The following is a 19,581-nucleotide window of genomic DNA, read 5'->3' as shown; positions in this document are numbered from 1 at the left end:
TGTGGCTTACATGTCAAATAGTAACCCTCAAAATGATCTTACTAGTGAACTAGTGGGCACATTTATGGCCTTACGTGTTCATTAGTAAGCGTCAAAATGATCTTACTAGTAAACTAGTGGGCGTTTTGTGGCTTACATCTTCACTCGTAAGCCTCAAAATGATCTTACTAGTATACTAGTGGGCATTTTGTGGCTTACATTTCAACTAGTAAGCCTCAAAATGATCTTACTAGTGAACTAGTGGGCACATTTATGGCCTTACATGTTCACTAGTAAGCGTCAAAATGATCTTACTAGTGAACTAGTTGGCACATTTATGGCCTTACGTGTTCACTAGTAAGCGTTAAAAAATGATCTTACTAGTAAACTAGTGGCCGTTTTGCGGCTTACATGTCAAGTAGTAAGCCTCAAAATGATCTTACTAGTGAACTAGTGGGCGTTTTGAGGCTTACATGTTCACTAATAAGCCTCAAAATGATCTTACTAGTATACTAGTAGGCGTTTTGTGGCTTCCATGTTCACGAGTAAGCGTCAAAATGATCTTACTAGTATACTAGTGGGCGTTTTGTGGCTTACATGTTCACGAGTAAGCGTCAAAATGATCTTACTAGTGAACTAGTGGGCGTTTTGCGGCTTGCATGTCAACTAGTAAGCCTCAAAATGATCTTACGAGTGAACTAGTGGGCGTTTTGCGGCTTACATGTTAACAAGTGAGCCTCAAAATGATCTTACTAATGAACTAGTGGGCGTTTTGTGGCTTACATGTTCACTAGTAAGCGTCAAAATGACCTTACTAGTGAATTAGTGAGCGTTTTGTGGCTTACATGTCAACTAGTAAGCCTCAAAATGATCTTACTAGTGAACTAGTGGGCGTTTTGTGGCTTACATGTTCACTAGTAAGCCTCAAAATGATCTTACTAGTGAACTAGTGGGCGTTTTGTGGCTTACATCTTCACTCTTTAGCCTCAAAATGATCTTACTAGTGAAATAGTGGGCACATTTATGGCCTTACATGTTCACTAGTAAGCCTCAAAATGATCTTACCAGTGAACTAGTGGGGGTTTTGCGGCTTATATGTCAACTAGCAAGCCTCAAAATGATCTTACTAGTGAACTAGTGGGGATGTTGTGGCTTACATGTCAACTAGTAAGCCTCAAAATGATCTTACCAGTGAACTAGTGGGCGTTTTGTGGCTTACATGTTCACGAGTAAGCGTCAAAATGATCTTACTAGTGAACTAGTGGCCGTTTTGCCGCTTAAATGTCAACAAGTAAGCCTCAAAATGATCTTACTAATGAACTAGTGGGTGTTTTGTGGCTTACATGTTCACTAGTAAGCATCAAAATGACCTTACTAGTGAATTAGTGAGCGTTTTGTGGCTGACATGTCAACGAGTAAGCCTCAAAATGATCTTACTAGTGAACTAGTGGGCACATTTATGGCCTTACATGTTTACTAGTAAGCGTTAAAATGATCTTACTAGTGAACTAGTGGGCGTTTTGCGGCTTGCATGTCAACTATTAAGCCTCAAAATGATCTTACGAGTGAACTAGTGGGTGTTTTGCGGCTTACATGTCAACAAGTAAGCCTCAAAATGATCTTACTAGTGAACTAGTGGGTTCTTTTGTGGCTTACATGTTCACTAGTAAGCGTCACAATGACCTTACTAGTGAACTAGTGGGCGTTTTGTGGCTTACATCTTCACTAGTAAGCCACAAAATGAACTTACTAGTGAACTAGTGGGCGTTTTGCGGCTTACATGTCAACTCGTAAGCCTCAAAATGATCTTACTAGTGAACTAGTGGGCGTTTTGTGGCTTACATGTTAACTAGTAAGCGTCAAAATGACCTTACTAGTGAACTAGTGGGCGTTTTGTGGCTTACATCCTCACTAGTAAGCCACAAAATGAACTTACTAGTGAACTAGTGGGCGTTTTGCGGCTTACATGTCAACTCGTAAGCCTCAAAATGATCTTAATAGTGAACTAATGGGTTCTTTTGTGGCTTACATGTTCACTAGTAAGCGTCACAATGACCTTACTTGTGAACTAGTGAGCGTTTTGTGGCTTACATGTTCACTAGTAAGCCTCAAAATGATCTTACTAGTGAACTAGTGGGCGTTTTGTGGCTTACATGTTCACTAGTAAGCGTCAAAATTACCTTACTAGTGAACCAGTGAGCGTTTTGTGGCTTACATGTTCACTAGTAAGCCTCAAAATGATCTTACTAGTGACCTAGTGGGGGTTTTGTGGCTTACATGTTCACTAGTAAGCCTCAAAATGATCTTACTAGTGAACAAGTGGGGGTTTTGTGGCTTACATGTTCACTAGTAAGCCTCAAAATGATCTTACTAGTGAACTAGTGGGCGTTTTGTGGCTTACATGTCAACTAGTAAGCCTCAAAATGACCTTACTAGTGAACTAGTGGGCACGTTTATGGCCTTACATGTTCACTAGTAAGCGTGAAAATGATCTTACTCGTGAACTAGTGGGCGTTTTGCGGCTTACATGTCAACTAGTAAGCCTCAAAATGATCTTACGAGTGAACTAGTGGGGGTTTTGTGGCTTACATGTTCACTAGTAAGCCTCAAAATGATCTTACTAGTGAACTAGTGGGCACATTTATGGCCTTACGTGTTCACTAGTAAGCGTCAAAATGTTCTTACTAGTAAACTAGTGGGCGTTTTGTGGCTTACATCTTCACTTGTAAGCCTCAAACTGATCTTACTAGTGAACTAGTGGGCGTTTTGTGGCTTACATGTCAAGTAGTGAGCCTCAAAATGATCTTACTAGTGAACTAGTGGGCAGATTTATGGCCTTACATGTTCACTAGTAAGCCTCAAAATGATCTTACCAGTGAACTAGTGGGCGTTTTGCGGCTTACATGTCAACTAGTAAGCCTCAAAATGATCTTACTAGTGAACTAGTGGGGATTTTGTGGCTTACATGTCAACTAGTAAGCCTCAAAATGATCTTACTAGTGAACTAGTGGGCACATTTATGGCCTTACATGTTCACTAGTAAGCCTCAAAATGATCTTACCAGTGAACTAGTGGGCGTTTTGTGGCTTACATGTTCACGAGTAAGCGTCAAAATGATCTTACTAGTGAACTACTGGGCGTTTTGCGGCTTACATGTCAACAAGTAAGCCTCAAAATGATCTTACTAATGAACTAGTGTGCGTTTTGTGGCTTACATGTTCACTAGTAAGCGTCAAAATGACCTTACTAGTGAATTAGTGAGCGTTTTGTGGCTTACATGTCAAATAGTAAGCCTCAAAATGATCTTACTAGTGAACTAATGGGGGTTTTGTGGCTTACATGTTCACTAGTAAGCCTCAAAATGATCTTACTAGTGAACTAGTGGGCATTTTGTGGCTTACATGTCAACTAGTAAGCCTCAAAATGATCTTACTAGTGAACTAGTGGGCACGTTTATGGCCTTACATGTTCACTAGTAAGCGTGAAAATGATCTTACTCGTGAACTAGTGGGCGTTTTGCGGCTTACATGTCAACTAGTAAGCCTCAAAATGATCTTACGAGTGAGTTAGTGGGCGTTATGCGGCTTACATGTCAACTAGTAAGCCTCAAAATGATCTTAATAGTGAACTAGTGGGTTCTTTTGTGGCTTACATGTTCACTAGTAAGCGTCAAAATGACCTTACTAGTGAACTAGTGGGCGTTTTGCGGCTTACATGTTCACTAGTAAGCGTCAAAATGACCTTACTAGTGAACTAGTGAGCGTTTTGTGGCTTACATGTTCACTAGTAAGCGTCAAAATGATCTTACGAGGGAACTAGTGGGCGTTTTGTGGCTTACATGTTCACTAGTAAGCGTCAAAATTACCTTACTAGTGAACCAGTGAGCGTTTTGTGGCTTACATGTTCACTAGTAAGCCTCAAAATGATCTTACTAGTGACCTAGTGGGGGTTTTGTGGCTTACATGTTCACTAGTAAGCCTCAAAATGATCTTACTAGTGAACTAGTGGGGGTTTTGTGGCTTACATGTTCACTAGTAAGCCTCAAAATGATCTTACTAGTGAACTAGTGGGCGTTTTGTGGCTTAAATGTCAAATAGTAAGCCTCAAAATGATCTTACTAGTGAACTAGTGGGGGTTTTGTGGCTTACATGTTCACTAGTAAGCCTCAAAATGATCTTACTAGTGAACTAGTGGACACATTTATGGCCTTACGTGTTCACTAGTAAGCGTCAAAATGATCTTACTAGTAAACTAGTGGGCGTTTTGTGGCTTACATCTTCACTCGTAAGCCTCAAACTGATCTTACTAGTGAACTAGTAGGCGTTTTGTGGCTTACATGTCAACTAGTGAGCCTCAAAATGATCTTACTAGTGAACTAGTGGGCAGATTTATGGCCTTACATGTTCACTAGTAAGCCTCAAAATGATCTTACCAGTGAACTAGTGGGCGTTTTGCGGCTTACATGTCAACTAGTAAGCCTCAAAATGATCTTACTAGTGAACAAGTGGGGATTTTGTGGCTTACATGTCAACTAGTAAGCCCCAAAATGATCTTACTAGTGAACTAGTGGGCACATTTATGGCCTTACATGTTCACTAGTAAGCCTCAAAATGATCTTACTAGTATACTAGTGGGCGTTTTGTGGCTTACATGTTCACGAGTAAGCGTCAAAATGATCTTACTACTGAACTAGTGGGCGTTTTGCGGCTTACATGTTCACTAGTAAGCGTCAAAATGACCTTACATGTCAACAAGTAAGCCTCAAAATGATCTTACTAGTGAACTAGTGGGCGTTTTGTGGCTTACATGTTAACTAGTAAGCGTCAAAATGACCTTACTAGTGAACTAGTGACAATTTGTGACTTACATGTTCACGAGTAAGCGTCAAAATGACCTTACTAGTGAACTAGTGAGCGTTTTGTGGCTTACATGTTCACTAGTAAGCCTCAAAATGATCTTACGAGTGAGCTAAGGGGCGTTTTGTGGCTTACATGTCAACTAGTAAGCCTGAAAATGATCTTACTTGTGAACTAGTGGGCGTTTTGTGGCTTACATGTCAAATAGTAAGCCTCAAAATGATCTTACTAGTGAACTAGTGCGCACATTTATGGCCTTACGTGTTCACGAGTAAGCGTCAAAATGACCTTACTAGTGAACTAGTGGGCACATTTATGGCCTTACATGTTCACTAGTAAGCCTCAAAATGATCTTACCAGTGAACTAGTGGGCGTTTTGCGGCTTACATGTCAACTAGTAAGCCTCAAAATGATCTTACTAGTGAACTAGTGGGGATTTTGTGGCTTACATGTCAACTAGTAAGCCCCAAAATGATCTTACTAGTGAACTAGTGGGCACATTTATGGCCTTACATGTTCACTAGTAAGCCTCAAAATGATCTTACGAGTGAACTAGTGAGCGTTTTGTGGCTTACATGTCAACTAGTAAGCCTCGCAATGATCTTACTAGTGAAATAGTGGGCGTTTTTTGGCTTACATGTTCACTAGTAAGCCTCAAAATGATCTTACTAGTGAACTAGTGGGCGTTTTGTGGCTTACATGTCAAATAGTAGGCCTCAAAATGATCTTACTAGTGAACTAGTGGGCACATTTATGGCCTTACGTGTTCACTAGTAAGCGTCAAAATGATCTTACTAGTAAACTAGTGGGCGTTTTGTGGCTTACATCTTCACTCGTAAGCCTCAAAATGATCTTACTAGTGAAGTAGTGGGCGTTTTGTGGCTTACAAGTCAACTAGTAAGCCTCAAAATGATCTTACTAGTGAACTAGTGGGGATTTTGTGGCTTACATGTCAACTAGTAAGCCTCAAAATGATCTTACCAGTGAACTAGTGGGCACATTTATGGCCTTACATGTTCACTAGTAAGCCTCAAAATGATCTTACCAGTGAACTAGTGGGCGTTTTGCGGCTTACATGTCAACTAGTAAGCCTCAAAATGATCTTACTAGTGAACTAGTGGGGATTTTGTGGCTTACATGTCAACTAGTAAGCCTCAAAATGATCTTACCAGTGAACTAGTGGGCACATTTATGGCCTTACATGTTCACTAGTAAGCCTCAAAATGATCTTACCAGTGAACTAGTGGGCGTTTTGTGGCTTACATGTTCACGAGTAAGCGTCAAAATGATCTTACTAGTGAACTAGTGGGCGTTTTGCGGCTTACATGTCAACAAGTAAGCCTCAAAATGATCTTACTAATGAACTAGTGGGCGTTTTGTTGCTTACATGTTCACGAGTAAGCGTCAAAATGATCTTACTAGTGAACTAGTGGGCGTTTTGCGGCTTACATGTCAACTAGTAAGCCTCAAAATGATCTTACGAGTGAACTAGTGGGCGTTTTGCGGCTTACATGTCAACAAGTAAGCCTCAAAATGATCTTACTATTGAACTAGTAGCGTTTTGTGGCTTACATGTTAACTAGTAAGCGTCAAAATGACCTTACTAGTGAACTAGTGACAATTTGTGGCTTACATGTTCACTAGTAAGCCTCAAAATGATCTTCCGAGTGAGCTAAGGGGCGTTTTGTGGCTTACATGTCAACTAGAAAGCCTCAAAATGATCTTACTAGTGAACTAGTGGGGATTTTGTGGCTTACATGTCAACTAGTAAGCCCCAAAATGATCTTACTAGTGAACTAGTGGGCACATTTATGGCCTTACATGTTCACTAGTAAGCCTCAAAATGATCTTACTAGTATACTAGTGGGCGTTTTGTGGCTTACATGTTCACGAGTAAGCGTCAAAATGATCTTACTAGTGAACTAGTGGGCGTTTTGCGGCTTGCATGTCAACTAGTAAGCCTCAAAATGATCTTACTAGTGAACTAGTGGGCACATTTATGGCCTTACGTGTTCACTAGTAAGCGTCAAAATGATCTTACTAGTAAACTAGTGGGCGTTTTGTGGCTTACATCTTCACTTGTAAGCCTCAAAATGATCTTACTAGTGAAGTAGTGGGCGTTTTGTGGCTTACATGTCAACTAGTAAGCCTCAAAATGATCTTACTAGTGAACTAGTGGGGATTTTGTGGCTTACATGTCAACTAGTAAGCCTCAAAATTATCTTACCAGTGAACTAGTGGGCACATTTATGGCCTTACATGTTCACTAGTAAGCCTCAAAATGATCTTACCAGTGAACTAGTGGGCGTTTTGTGGCTTACATGTTCACGAGTAAGCCTCAAAATGATCTTACCAGTGAACTAGTGGTCGTTTTGCGGCTTACATGTCAACTAGTAAGCCTCAAAATGATCTTACTAGTGAACTAGTGGGGATTTTGTGGCTTACATGTCAACTAATAAGCCTCAAAATGATCTCACCAGTGAACTAGTGGGCACATTTATGGCCTTACATGTTCACTAGTAAGCCTCAAAATGATCTTACCAGTGAACTAGTGGGCGTTTTGTGGCTTATATGTTCACGAGTAAGCATCAAAATGATCTTACTAGTGAACTAGTGGGCGTTTTGCGGCTTACATGTCAACTAGTAAGCCTCAAAATGATCTTACGAGTGAACTAGTGGGCGTTTTGCGGCTTACATGTCAACAAGTAAGCCTAAAAATGATCTTACTAGTGAACTAGTGGGCGTTTTGTGGCTTACATGTTCACGAGTAAGCGTCAAAATGACCTTACTAGTGAACTAGTGAGCGTTTTGTGGCTTACATGTTCACTAGTAAGCCTCAAAATGATCTTACGAGTGAGCTAAGGGGCGTTTTGTGGCTTACATGTCAACTAGTAAGCCTCAAAATGAACTTACTAGTGAACTAGTGGGCGTTTTGCGGCTTACATGTCAACTAGCAAGCCTCAAAATGATCTTACGAGTGAGCTAAGGGGCGTTTTGCGGCTTACATGTCAACTAGTAAGCGTCAAAATGATCTTACTAGTGAACTAGTGGGCACGTTTATGGCCTTACATGTTCACTAGTAAGCGTGAAAATGATCTTACTCGTGAACTAGTGGGCGTTTTGCGGCTTACATGTCAACTAGTAAGCCTCAAAATGATCTTACGAGTGAGCTAGTGGGCGTTTTGCGGCTTACATGTCAACTAGTAAGCCTCAAAATGATCTTAATAGTGAACTAGTGGGTTCTTTTGTGGCTTACATGTTCACTAGTAAGCGTCACAATGACCTTACTTGTGAACTAGTGAGCATTTTGTGGCTTACATGTTCACTAGTAAGCGTCAAAATGATCTTACTAGTGAACTAGTGGGCGTTTTGTGGCTTACATGTCAAATAGTAAGCCTCAAAATGATCTTACTAGTGAACTAGTGGGCACATTTATGGCCTTACGTGTTCACTAGTAAGCCTCAAAATGATCTTACTAGTGAACTAGTGGGCGTTTTGTGGCTTACATGTCAAATAGTAAGCCTCAAAATGATCTTACTAGTGAACTAGTGGGCACATTTATGGCCTTACGTGTTCACTAGTAAGCGTCAAAATGATCTTACTAGTAAACTAGTGGGCGTTTTGTGGCTTACATCTTCACTCGTAAGCCTCAAAATGATCTTACTAGTGAACTAGTGGGCGTTTTGTGGCTTACATGTCAACTAGTAAGCCTCAAAATGATCTTACTAGTGAACTAGTGGGCACATTTATGGCCTTACATGTTCATTAGTAAGCCTCAAAATGATCTTACTAGTGAACTAGTGGGCGTTTTGTGGCTTACATGTCAACTAGTAAGCCTCAGAATGATCTTACTAGTGAACTAGTGGGCACATTTATGGCCTTACATGTTCACTAGTAAGCCTCAAAATGATCTTACCAGTGAACTAGTGGGCGTTTTGTGGCTTACATGTTCACGAGTAAGCGTCAAAATGATCTTACTAGTGAACTAGTGGGCGTTTTGCGGCTTACATGTCAACAAGTAAGCCTCAAAATGATCTTACTAATGAACTAGTGGGCGTTTTGTGGCTTACATGTTCACTAGTAAGTGTCAAAATGACCTTACTAGTGAATTAGTGAGCGTTTTGTGGCTTACATGTTCACTAGTAGGCGTCAAAATGATCTTACTAGTGAACTAGTGAGCGTTTTGTGGCTTACATGTTCACTAGTAAGCGTCAAAATGACCTTACTAGTGAACTAGTGAGTGTTTTGTGGCTTACATGTTCACTAGTAAGCGTCAAAATGATCTTACCAGTGAACTAGTGGGCGTTTTACGGCTTACATGTCAACTCGTAAGCCTCAAAATGATCTTACGAGTGAACTAGTGGGCGTTTTGCGGCTTACATGTCAACAAGTAAGCCTCAAAATGATCTTACTAGTGAACTAGTGGGCACATTTATGGCCTTACATGTTCACTAGTAAGCGTCAAAATGATCTTACTAGTGAACTAGTGGGCACATTTATGGCCTTACATGTTCACTAGTAAGCGTCAAAATGATCTTACTAGTGAACTAGTATTTATTTGTATTTTTTTTAGCATTACTACTATGCCTACAGTGCATCATCCTATGTATGTTTGCCTGCTCTAATTCCTGATAGCCAAGCAGAGCTGCTCCTGTTCCCTTTATGTGTGCTTAACATTTTGTAATGCATATTCTACTTGGCAGTATTTTTCTTTATTTTCAAGTTCAACATTAGATGTTTTATTTTTACGTCACATGTTAAACTTACCTTGAGCATTGTAAAAAGTGGTTTCATTTAATTTCGTAATTTCGTTAATTACCCTACGTTTTTCAGTCTAAAACTCAATTGAAAATGTTTCGATATAATATCCTCATCAAACACACCAGTCTTTTTTGTCTCTTATCTGTGACAAGCATGCACATACACTCATCCTGGGATTTGCTCTTTCTTATTAAATCTTGTTAATTACTTTGCACTTTGTGAATGTTTTGAAGATTACATTTTTTTTCCAAAAATTGTCTCACAAATGTATTCAACCTCTTTCACAACTCTGACTTTTACAAGATAACCAGCACAAACTAAAAACAACCAGCAAACATACATGCTCACCTTGGTGAGTTTTACCAGGTCACCATACTAGTACATACTGCCACTAAATGGATAGCGGAAAACAAAAAAAGGTCCATTTATCACTACACTATAAATGGGCTATAGTGTTGACGGTGAGTCTTTGTAAATGGTTGTCTGTCTCTGAGTCCTAAAACAGTGTATGGTTTATGAAATAAATATATTTTTTCCCAATTGCAAAGCAGAGAATCTTTTTTTTTTTACAACTGAGACTGTTACGGCTTTGTAATACACATTTCCCTTTGTCTATGGGGAGTCACTATTTTTCATGTCATCAAAGGGATTAAGGCCTACTCCAATAATTTAGTCATTCAAACTTGCATCATAAACTGAACTTTCTTGTGGTAAAAAAAATACCACAAACCACAGGCAGCATTGTGACTTTCCTAATTTTCTTTTCATAAAACGACAACTAGTCAAACTAAAACAATGCCCTAAGAAAGAAAATTGTAAATAGTACTGAGATTTATCCATTGTGTTCATATTATATTTAATTGAAAGATGTTTGTTGTTTTTTTTTTTTCTCCTTTCTTCTTTCTACATACATTCTTGCTGCTGGAGGCTGTAAATTTCCCCAGTGTGGGACGAATAAAGGATATCTTATCTTATCTTAAGTAATTGTAATGCCATTGTCATTAAACCAAAAGATAGGTTTAGAGTAGGTAGAGTGGTTTCTGGTAGCGGTGGGTGTGTGTGGGAAATGGGGGTGTCCTTTTCAAATCGGCAGAAAAACATGTTTAGTTCATTAGCAAGACCCTTATTGTTCACTGTTTGGGGGGGGGGGGCATTCTATAGTTAGTGATTGCTTTCAGTCCATTCCATACAGATGCAGAGTCGTTAGCAGAGAACTGGTTTTTCAGCCTCTCTGCATAGCTTCTCTTTGCGATGTTAATTTCCTTTGTCAATTGGTTTTGGGCATGTTTGTACAGTGCCCGATCTCCACTTCTAAATGCAGCCTCTTTCTCTTTCCTGAGTTGCCCGAGTTTGGGAGTAAACCATGGCGGAAGAACTTCGTTGGTACACACATGTCCTCACAGAAACTGATGTATGATGTTACAGTGTCTGTGTATTCATCCAGTGTGCCCGTTGAAGTTTCAAAGACGCCCCAATCAGTGCAGTCTAAGCATTCTTGTAGAGCTAGCTTTGCTTCATCCGTCCATTTTTTTCACAGTCTTAACAACCGGTTTAACACATTTGAGTTTCTGTCTGTATGCTGGTATTAAGTGGATTACATTGTGGTCAGAAAGACCCAATGCTGCACGGGCGACCGATCGGTATGCATTTCTGATTGTTGTATAGCAGTGGTCTAGAATGTTGCCTTCTCTGGTGAAACAGTCGATGTGCTGCTTATATCTGGGAAGTTCACGGTTAAGATGTGCTCTATTAAAATCGCCCAAAATGATCAGGGGTGACTCTGGGTATTTTAGTTCGAGTTTGTTTACTTGTTTGGCTAGCGTTTGTATCGCCGTGTTAGCGTTAGCTTGTGGCGCAATGAAAACACCGACTAGTAAAAAGGAGGTGAACTCACGTGGCGAGTAGAATGGCTTGCAGTTTAAAGAAAGCGACTCCAGGTCCGGGCTGCAGTGTGCGTCGAGCTTCGTGACATCAGTGCACCATTCTTCGTTGATATAGAAACAAATCCCACCACTTCTCGATTTCCCTGATAGCTCCGTGTCGCGGTCGGCTCGGAGAAGGCGGAAGCTGGGTAGATGTAGCGTGCAAAGGTTTTGTTGGTCTTTGTGAGAAGAAGTTCATCCATCTTAGTTGGCAGAGATCGTAGATGAGCAAGATGGATCGATGGGAGCGGGGTTCGAAATCCGCGCTGCCGGAGCTTAACGAGCACGCCGGCTCGTTTCCCCCTCCTCCGGCGGCGTTTCCATGCTCCGTACAGCGCAGCCGCTCCGCTCGCGATTAGCTCCGAAAAACCTTGTGGATTTTCGTGTGCTGGTGAAAAAAGACCTAGCGTAGCCTCCCCAATGCGCAGCAACTTTTCCCTCGTGTAAGTAAGCCGCTCAGGGTCGCCAAAAACAAACGAAAATGACAAAAACAGGGATAATACTAGGGAGCGTGTGACTGAGGCTGCCATACCTGTCGGCGCCTGATGGCGTTTATTATCCGTTGTATTCTTTTCGTGCACTAACAGATGTAATGCAGAGGACCGCAGCAGCACGACTTTGTGTGTATAATGTTTGACTAAGTGGAGACCCTGTCTGAGGACGGCAGGTGGCGATAACGATGCGCTGATTGGCTCCTCTGAAATGAAAGTGTGCCCATACATAAGCGTCGGCATAGACGATGCGCTGATTGGCTCATTTGAATTTAAGGTGTGCCCATACCTAAGCGTCAGCATATACGATGCGCTGATTGGTCCATTTGAATTAAAGGGTGCCCATACCTAAGCGTCAGCATATACGATACGCTGATTGGCTCATTTGAATTTAAGGTGTGCCCATACGTAACCGTCAACACGCGTCTATCCCAATACACACGCATTCAAAATGCCTCGGACGAGTAGAGAGAGGGGGGCGGCGGGAGGGCAAATGATTTTATTTTTCATTTCAGACGACAACACAAGGTGCGTACATTTCGAATCCCGCGCGCGGCTTTCGCGCACATGGCTAATTTGCATGCGCGCTGGGGCGTTCCGAGCCCTTGTCTGACAGTGCGTTGCAAGCTGGCGCGGTCGGAGCCGGGCAGCGGCGGCCGTCGACCCGCCGCGTGCACCGTCGAACCCGAGCGTCGCGGGGAGCAAAAACGAGACGGCCCTACACCCCCATAGTGCGCAGGATTTTCCAACAAACTGCAAGCCATTCTACTCGCTACGTGAGTTCACCTCCTTTTTACTAGTCCGTGTTTACATTGCGCCACAAGCTAACGCTAACACGGCGATTCAAAATGGAGGATTGTGTCCGGAAACAGACGCATGCGCGACGCCACAGTGTGCTCACAGCTTCAGCCCAGGAGAGCCGCACATAGACAATTAGACAAAACGAATCGCTGGAGGTTTCCATTGTGTGCAGTTCTGCTCCCGTCTACCCAGGGTTATTTTCATGCACCCCATTATTGATTGGTTGTGAGGAGTGTTGATTTGTATAAGCTTGGCTTTACCATACTAAATGGGCATATAGCCCTGCTACTCATGATTCCCGTGCATGAAATCGGACCTTGTTCTTATTAAAAAAAACAAAAGTGGACCTTCAGCATTTCTAGTTGAGGACCACTGGCCCATTAGATCATGCTGCAACAGCGGATAGAGGTAACCTAAAAAATAAATAAATAAATAAATAAATAAACTTGAGTAACTTTTTAATGCCTTTGAAAATTATACATTTTTTAAAAAGTATTTACAGTATGTGAACTGAATAAAAAAGTTACTCATTAAGGTCAAAGTAAAATTATATATAATATGTTGTGGTCACTTAACAGTCCTGAGGTTGGTTGTTAGAATCCAAGCTTGGGCCTCCAGAAGTTTGCATGCACTCTCCATGCTTTTCGGGATTTTATGCCAGTACTCTGGCTTCCTCCTGCATTCCAAAACCACACTTTTTGGGTTAATTGAAAACTAAAAACAAATCCTTAGGTGTGAATGGATGTTTGTCGATAAGTGCCCTGCAATAGAGACGCGGCCAGTCCAGGGTTTATCATGCCTATCATCGGGATTGAGCTGTGATAGGATCCAGGTCACCTGTGACTCTCATGAGCGATATAGAGAATAGATGAACGAATGTTACAGTTTTGTTTCCTTGAATTACACACCTTAGGCAAGTTAAAAAATCATTTCCAGAACATTTAAAAAAAAATGTTTTTACGGTGTTTTAACACATTTTTTAAATGCTCAAACACAGTTAAAATGTATCATACAGTATATTAAGAGAGACATATCAACAAATAAAAATATTTGTACTCATAACGACTGTGATGAAGCAGCCATAACACAGTACAAGGCTGAAATAAAGGTGTTTTATTTGTAAAAAAAATATGACCAACCTGGTGTTGAAATTGACCATTGAAAATGTCAAGTATGCATGAGCATATAGTACGTCTGCATATAAACATAGTCTCTGTGCTTTTGCATCGGTGACTTGTTGTTATATTTCTCACAAACATCTTTTGGGCAAGTGTTGGCTGCTTGTGTTTTTTTTTCTGTTGCAAACCCGGGTGGCTCCGCCATTGTTGTTTTGGAACTGCAGTGCATCACCATGTCAGCAAGCCACCACTCCGTTAACATTGCATTCCATAGGGAAAGGATGAACGCTGAAGTAATCAGCAATGTTTGTGCTGTATCTCAAGAACACAATAGTCAATCAGGGACTGTATATATTAAAAAAAATAAAAAATCCTCGTCTCACCCACCCTCGGGTGCTGCCTGTCCCTCATTCAGCTCTGGTCCTCTACCAGAGGCCAGGAAGCTTCAGGGTTCTGCGCAGTATCCTTGCTGTTCCCAGCACTCCACATTTCTGGACTGAGATGTCCGATGTTGTTCCCGGGATCTGTTGCAACCACTCATCATCTAGTTTGGGGGTCACTGCCCCGAGTGCTCCGACCACCACAGGCACGACTGTCACCTTTACCTTCCAGGCTCTCTCCAGCTCCTCTCTGAGCCCTTGTTTCCATCACTTGGGACCGCTACATCCACTACAACGGCTTTCCTCTGCCCTTTATCTATGATCAGGATATCTGGTTGGTTCGCCATTACCATCTTGTCAGTCTGGATCTGGAAGTCCCACAGGATCTTCGCTCTGTCATTCTCCACCACCTTCGGAGGTGTTTCCCATTTTGACCTTGGGGTGTCCAGTCCATACTCCGCACAGATGTTTCGGTAGACTATGCCAGCCACCTGGTTATGGCGTTCCATATAGGCTTTCCCTGCCAGCACCTTACACCCTGCAGTTATGTGTTAGATCGTCTCAGGTGCCTCTTTGCACAACCTACACCTTGGGTCTTGGCTGGTGTGGTATATCTAGGCCTCGATGGCTCTGGTGCTCAGGGCCTGCTCCTGAGCAGCCAGGATGAGTGCCTCTGTGCTGTCCTTCAGGCCAGCCCTCTCTAGAACTCTGATAGGACTTCTTGAGATTGGCCGCGGCAGTTATTGTCCGGTGGTACATCCCGTGTAGGGGCTTGTCCTCCCATGATGGTCCCTCTTCCAGCACCTCATCTTCTGTTCCCCATTGTCTGAGACATTCTCTGAGTACATCATCCGTTGGTGCCTTCTCCTTGATGTATTTGTGGAGCTTGGATGTTTCATCCTGGACAGTGGCTCTCACACTCACTAGTCCCCGGCCTCCTTCATTTCGGCTTGTGTACAGTCTCAGGGTGCTGTATTTGGGATGGAACCCTCCATGCATGGTAACGAGCTTTCGGGTCTTAACATCCGTGGTCTGAATCTCTTCCTTTGGCCACCTTATTTTTCCTGCAGGGTGTCTGATCACTGGAAAGGGCATAGCTGTTTATTGCCCGGGTCTTATTCTTGCCATTGACCTGGCTTCTTAGAACTTGCCTCACTCGCTGGAGGTATTTGGCCATAGCCGCTTTCCTTGTTGCCAGTTTGAGGTTGCCATTGGCTTGTGGTATACCGAGGTACTTGTAGCTGTCCTCAATGTCTGCTATTGTTCCTTCAGGGAGTGAGACCCCTTCAGTGCGGACTACCCTTCCTCTCTTAGTCACCATCCGACTACATTTCTCCAGCCCGAATGACATCCCGATGTCGCTGCTGTAGATCCTGATCGTGTGGATCAGGGAGTCTATGTCCCTTTCGCTCTTAGCAAACAGCTACATGTCATCCTTGTAGAGGAGGTGACTGATCGTAGCTCCATTTCTGAGGCGGTATCCATGGCCTGTCTTGGTGATTACTTGGCTTAGGGGGTTCAGTCCTATGCAGAACAGCAGTGGGGAGAGTGCATCACCTTGGTATATGCCACATTTGATGGACACTTGGGTAAGTGACTTGCCATTGGCTTCAAGTGTGGTTTTCCACATCCTCATCAAGTTCGCAACGAAGGCTCTTAGGGTCCTGTTCAACTTATACACATCCAAGCATTCAGTGATCCATGTATGTGGCATCGAGTCATAGGCTTTCTTGTAATCAATCCAGCCTGTGCACAGGTTGGTACATCGGGACCTGCAGTCTTGTGCGACTGTTCTGTCAACCAGGAGCTGATGTTTGGCTCCCCTGGTATCTCTACCAATGCCCTTCCGTGCTTCGCTCATGTATTGATCCATGTGTGCACTTATCTTAGCCGCAACATGAGCTTCCATGTTGTGGAGAGACAGGTTAATGGCCGATAGTTGGATGCGACTGCACCCTTTGAGGGATCCTTCATGATCAGTATCGTTCGCCCTTCGGTTAGCCATCCCGGGTATGTCCCATCCCTCAGCACCTGGTTCGTTTATGCTGCTTGACGCTCATGGAGTGCTGTGAGTTTCTTTAGCCAGTAGGTGTGGACCATGTCCGGGCCTGGTGCTGTCCATTTCTTCATATCTGAGACTCTTTCCTGTATGTCTGCCACTGTTATGGTAACTGGATTCTGTTCAGGGAGGTGTCTGTGCTCCTCTCTCAGGGAGACCAGCCATTGTGCACTGCTGTTATGTGCAACCTCCTTCTCCCATATGCCTTTCCAGTACCTTTTAGGACCCTGCCACTGAGCGTACACTTTCGCAGGTTGTGTTGTGAACAGCCTGTTTATTCGTCTGGCCTGATTCTCTTTCGTGTACCGCTTTAGGCGGCTGGACAAGGCTTGGAGCCTTTGTTTGGCAGTTTCGAGTGCTTCAGGTATGGTCATCTGGATGTACCTCTCAGGTATCGGCCTTTTCATCACACCTCTCTGGGCCTCCGTCAATGGACTCACATCTTTCTGAGCCGCCTTGATCTTTGCCTCCAACCGTCTTTTCCATGGTCGGTAATGTATCTCATGGCTTCCATGGTTGCTCTTATAGCCAAGCATCTCAAGGATCACTGATGCTGAAGCGTATATCAGTTCATTTCCGTGATTGTTACGGTAGGGTTCGCCCTCAGAGCTGCATTCACACTTTCCATGAGACTTTCAGGTGGTACTTCACATAGCCGTTGTAATCGGTTTCTAGGTTTCCCAGCTTTCATTCTTGCCATGATCTTAGCTTTCAGGTCAGTTGCTGCCTCGCTCAGCATTTCATTCATTCACAGCACTCCCAATCTCATCATCTGCATTCACTCTGGTATGAACTCCTCCTCTGATCTGGCAGCCTGGGGCCCCTCACCATGGAACCTGCGTTGTACCTCATCAATCTCAAGTTGTGACAGCAGTTGCCGTTTGTGGATGTTGGAACACTGAGTTACTAGTTGTTTCGTGGTCACCCGTGACTATTGGTTTTGAAGTAACCATTTAGCCCAGATTCTCTGCATGTAACCTCTCTGACTAGGCTTGCTTGAGTAGTAGCATTCCAACAGAGCCATGTTATTGCATCTTGCCCATCTCCGCTCCATTTTTCTCAAGGTGCTCTGGTTCCCCAGCACCTGAAGCAGACCTTGTTTGGCCGGGCGACCTCTGAGCTGGCATGTCATTCATTTTATTGTCTCTCATCATTGTATGAGGTACGCATTAGCGTGAAGGCTCTTGCCCAAGGACCCACACTGGATGGTGTTATGTGCTCATTTTTTGCCCCAAGCGGGACCCAAGCGAACCACCGTCTCCCGTACGCCAAACCTTACCAACTGAGCTATCCAGCTATATATAGAGATATAGACTGTGTGCGCGGGCCGAGGGGAGGGAGGCCGGGGACTGGTGGGTGTGGGCGCCGCTGTCCGGGATGGGACATCCGGGCTCCATGAATGCATCGGGGGGCGGGGGCTCCGGCGGATGACGTACTTGGAGAGTGTCTCGGACAGTGGGGAGCGGAGGGACGGGCGCTGGGGGGGGACCATCGTGGGGGGGCGGGCCCCTACGCGGGATGTGCCACCGGACCATGGCTGAGGTGGCTGATCTCAAGAAGTCCTATCGGTGGCTGGAGGGGGCTGGCCTGGGGGACAGCGCAGGGGCGCTCATCCTGGCTGCTCAGGAGCGGGCCTTGGGCGCCGGAGCCGTCGAGGCCCGGATGTGCCGCGCCGGACAGGACCCGGGGTGTGGGTTGTGCGGGGAGGTGCCTGGGACGATCCGGCACGTGGCTGCGGGGTGTGGGATGCTGGCAGGGGGGGCCTGCGTGGAGCGCCATGGCCAGGTGGCTGGCGTGGTCTGCCGAGGCATCTGTGCGGAGTGTGGACTGGGGGCCCCGGGGTCGGAGTGGGGGGCACCTCCGAGGGTGGTGGAGGGTGGCGGAGCGGGGATCCTGTGGGACTTCCGGATCCAGACTGGCGGGATGGTGGTGGCGAGTCAACCAGATGTCGTGGTCGTGGATGGGGGGCGGAGGAGGGCCGTTGTGGTGGATGTGACGGTCCCAGGTGGTGGAGGCATCGGGAGGGGGGAGCATGGGGGGTACCAGGGGCTCGTGGAGGGGCTGGGGAGGGCCTGGGGGGTGGGGGTGGCGGTCGTGCCTGTGGTGGTCGGGGAGCTCGGGGCAGAGACCCCCGGACTGGATGGGTGGTTGCGACGGATCCCGGGAGCAGCGTCGGAAATCTCGGTCCGGAGGTGTGGGGTGCTGGGAGCGGCGGGGGTACTGCGCGGGGCCCTCGGGCTTCCTGGCCTCTGGTGGAGGACCCGAGCTGAATGAGGGACGGACACCACCCGAGGACACCTCCTATTGGCTCCATGATAAGAGCTCCACCCAGCAAAGAATTAACCCTTTAAAACCTGATTCTGAGCTTTCACAATTATTTACCGCCATTTGCGTAATATCTACAGTATACAGAAATTTGTGGTGTCGATGCGAATTTAGGAGAGCAGGACAATATATCGCATTGCAATTGGAGCAGCATCTTGGTTGATGATGTCCCCAAACCGGCTCATCTATTATATTTGTCGTGCAATACAATGAAAATGAGCACAATTGCAAAACATAGGCTTCTTATATTTTAAAATAAAATAATCACATGTTTACCGTTCTGGGGTTTCTTCAATCATGAATGGAGGCATTATTTACAGCAGGTTGACAGCAGTGTGATCGAGCAGATTAGATGGAGTAGAATTTGAATGGGGCTTCACTGATTTATTTCATACAATTCATATCTAAAACACAGTTGAAAAATATTTGATTGTTAAAATATTTAAATACAAGAACTATATCAAGAAATTAACAAAACATACAGTTTTTTTAATTAGGAGAAAAGTCTAAAAACATATCACAAATGACAAACGTTGTGCCTCTCCTCCTCCTGTTCTTCAATGAAGCTGATCACCCTCCAGCTCCCGGTAGAAACATCGTGCTGCTGAAGGTGTGCCGGCAGAATGGTTGTGATACAGGAGGTGCTGTGGACTCTCCCAGAAACGAGGACCTAGTTTAGTTGTAGATCCAGTAAAACATAGTGCAAATGTGACATTATTTATAATGCACAGTTACAGTCTTGTGAATACAGTGCACTCCGCTTAATAGAACACCGGTTAATAGAGTAATCCGCTTAGTAGAGCAAAAGGCTCTGGAACGGATTTGCCTAATGCAATTTCCTATAAAGATACTCCGCTTAGTAGAACAGATCTCCGCTTAATAGAACAGG

This window comes from Hippocampus zosterae, chromosome 7 (assembly GCF_025434085.1).
Source record: "Hippocampus zosterae strain Florida chromosome 7, ASM2543408v3, whole genome shotgun sequence".
NCBI classification, from domain to species: domain Eukaryota; kingdom Metazoa; phylum Chordata; class Actinopteri; order Syngnathiformes; family Syngnathidae; genus Hippocampus; species Hippocampus zosterae.
The sequence above is the reverse complement of the archived record's forward strand: the minus strand, read 5'-3'. Positions refer to the sequence as shown.